Source organism: Oncorhynchus keta, unplaced genomic scaffold (assembly GCF_023373465.1).
Source record: "Oncorhynchus keta strain PuntledgeMale-10-30-2019 unplaced genomic scaffold, Oket_V2 Un_contig_17813_pilon_pilon, whole genome shotgun sequence".
NCBI lineage: Eukaryota > Metazoa > Chordata > Actinopteri > Salmoniformes > Salmonidae > Oncorhynchus > Oncorhynchus keta.
Genome location: NW_026280596.1, coordinates 48,000 through 50,835, shown reverse-complemented (window position 1 = coordinate 50,835; position 2,836 = coordinate 48,000). Strand labels below are relative to the sequence as shown.

The 2,836-nt window shown below is 40.9% G+C and overlaps 1 long non-coding RNA gene across 1 annotated transcript; it reads right to left on the bottom strand.

Moving 5' to 3' along the window:
* Positions 1-238: 238 nt before the first annotated feature.
* Positions 239-2,596, bottom strand: LOC127919896 (uncharacterized). Its single transcript, XR_008104370.1, has 3 exons — positions 2,512-2,596; positions 2,132-2,473; positions 239-759 (listed from the first exon to the last, which is right to left on the bottom strand). It is a non-coding gene; the product is annotated as an uncharacterized LOC127919896 (long non-coding RNA).
* Between the last annotated feature and the right edge of the window lie 240 nt (positions 2,597-2,836).

Sequence of the window (2,836 nt, the reverse complement as noted above, 5' to 3'; positions counted from 1 at the left end):
TTACAGTGAAATGCTGAATACAACAGGTGTAGTAGACCTCACAGTGAAATGCTGAATACAACAGGTGTAGTAGACCTTACAGTGAAATGCTGAATACAACAGGTGTAGTAGACCTCACAGTGAAATGCTGAATACAACAGGTGTAGTAGACCTTACAGTGAAATGCTGAATACAACAGGTGTAGTAGACCTTACAGTGAAATGCTGAATACAACAGGTGTAGTAGACCTTACAGTGAAATGCTGAATACAACAGGTGTAGTAGACATCACAGTGAAATACTGAATACAACAGGTGTAGTAGACCTTACAGTGAAATGCTGAATACAACAGGTGTAGTAGACCTTACAGTGAAATGCTGAATACAACAGGTGTAGTAGACCTTACAGTGAAATGCTGAATACAACAGGTGTAGTAGACCTTACAGTGAAATGCTGAATACAACAGGTGTAGTAGACCTCACAGTGAAATGCTGAATACAACAGGTGTAGTAGACCTCACAGTGAAATGCTGAATACAACAGGTGTAGTAGACCTTACAGTGAAATGCTGAATACAACAGGTGTAGTAGACCTCACAGTGAAATGCTGAATACAACAGGTGTAGTAGACCTCACAGTGAAATGCTGAATACAACAGGTGTAGTAGACCTCACAGTGAAATGCTGAATACAACAGGTGTAGTAGACCTTACAGTGAAATGCTGAATACAACAGGTGTAGTAGACCTTACAGTGAAATGCTGAATACAACAGGTGTAGTAGACCTCACAGTGAAATGCTGAATACAACAGGTGTAGTAGACCTCACAGTGAAATGCTGAATACAACAGGTGTAGTAGACCTCACAGTGAAATGCTGAATACAACAGGTGTAGTAGACCTCACAGTGAAATGCTGAATACAACAGGTGTAGTAGACCTCACAGTGAAATGCTGAATACAACAGATGTAGTAGACATCACAGTGAAATGCTGAATACAACAGGTGTAGGTAGACCTTACAGTGAAATGCTGAATACAACAGGTGTAGTAGACCTCGCTGTGAAATGCTGAATACAACAGGTGTAGTAGACCTTACAGTGAAATGCTGAATACAACAGGTGTAGTAGACCTCACAGTGAAATGCTGAATACAACAGGTGTAGTAGACCTCACAGTGAAATGCTGAATATAACAGGTGTAGTAGACCTTACAGTGAAATGCGGAAGACAACAGGTGTAGGTAGACCTCACAGTGAAATGCTGAATACAACAGGTGTAGTAGACCTTACAGTGAAATGCTGAATACAACAGGTGTAGTAGACCTTACAGTGAAATGCTGAATACAACAGGTGTAGTAGACCTTACAGTGAAATGCTGAATACAACAGGTGTAGTAGACCTCACAGTGAAATGTTGAATACAACAGGTGTAGTAGACCTCACAGTGAAATGCTGAATACAACAGGTGTAGTAGACCTCACAGTGAAATGCTGAATACAACAGGTGTAGTAGACCTCACAGTGAAATGCTGAATACAACAGGTGTAGTAGACCTCACAGTGAAATGCTGAATACAACAGGTGTAGTAGACCTCACAGTGAAATGCTGAATACAACAGGTGTAGTAGACCTCACAGTGAAATGCTGAATACAACAGGTGTAGTAGACCTTACAGTGAAATGCTGAATACAACAGGTGTAGGTAGACCTTACAGTGAAATGCTGAATACAACAGGTGTAGTAGACCTCGCTGTGAAATGCGGAATACAACAGGTGTAGTAGACCTCACAGTGAAATGCTGAATACAACAGGTGTAGTAGACCTCACAGTGAAATGCTGAATACAACAGGTGTAGTAGACCTCGCTGTGAAATGCTGAATACAACAGGTGTAGTAGACCTCACAGTGAAATGCTGAATACAACAGGTGTAGGTAGACCTCACAGTGAAATGCTGAATACAACAGGTGTAGTAGACCTCACAGTGAAATGCTGAATACAACAGGTGTAGTAGACCTCACAGTGAAATGCTGAATACAACAGGTGTAGTAGACCTCACAGTGAAATGCTGAATACAACAGGTGTAGTAGACCTCACACTGAAATACTGAATACAACAAGTGTAGTAGACCTTACAGTGAAATGCTGAATACAACAGGTGTAGTAGACCTGACAGTGAAATGATGAATACAACAGGTGTAGTAGACCTTACAGTGAAATGCTGAATACAACAGGTGTAGTAGACCTTACAGTGAAATGCTGAATACAACAGGTGTAGTAGACCTTACAGTGAAATGCTGAATACAACAGGTGTAGTAGACCTGACAGTGAAATGCTGAATACAACAGGTGTAGTAGACCTTACAGTGAAATGCTGAATACAACAGGTGTAGTAGACCTTACAGTGAAATGCTGAATACAACAGGTGTAGTAGACCTCACAGTGAAATGATGAATACAACAGGTGTAGTAGACCTTACAGTGAAATGCTGAATACAACAGGTGTAGTAGACCTTACAGTGAAATGCTGAATACAACAGGTGTAGTAGACCTCACAGTGAAATGCTGAATACAACAGGTGTAGTAGACCTCACAGTGAAATGCTGAATACAACAGGTGTAGTATACCTTACAGTGAAATGCAGAATACAACAGGTGTAGTAGACCTCACAGTGAAATGCTGAATACAACAGGTGTAGTAGACCTCACAGTGAAATGCTGAATACAACAGGTGGAGTAGACCTTACAGTGAAATGCTGAATACAACAGGTGTAGTAGACCTTACAGTGAAATGCTGAATACAACAGGTGTAGTAGACCTTACAGTGAAATGCTTACTTACAAGCCCTTAACCAACAATGCAGTAAGTGGGGTACCA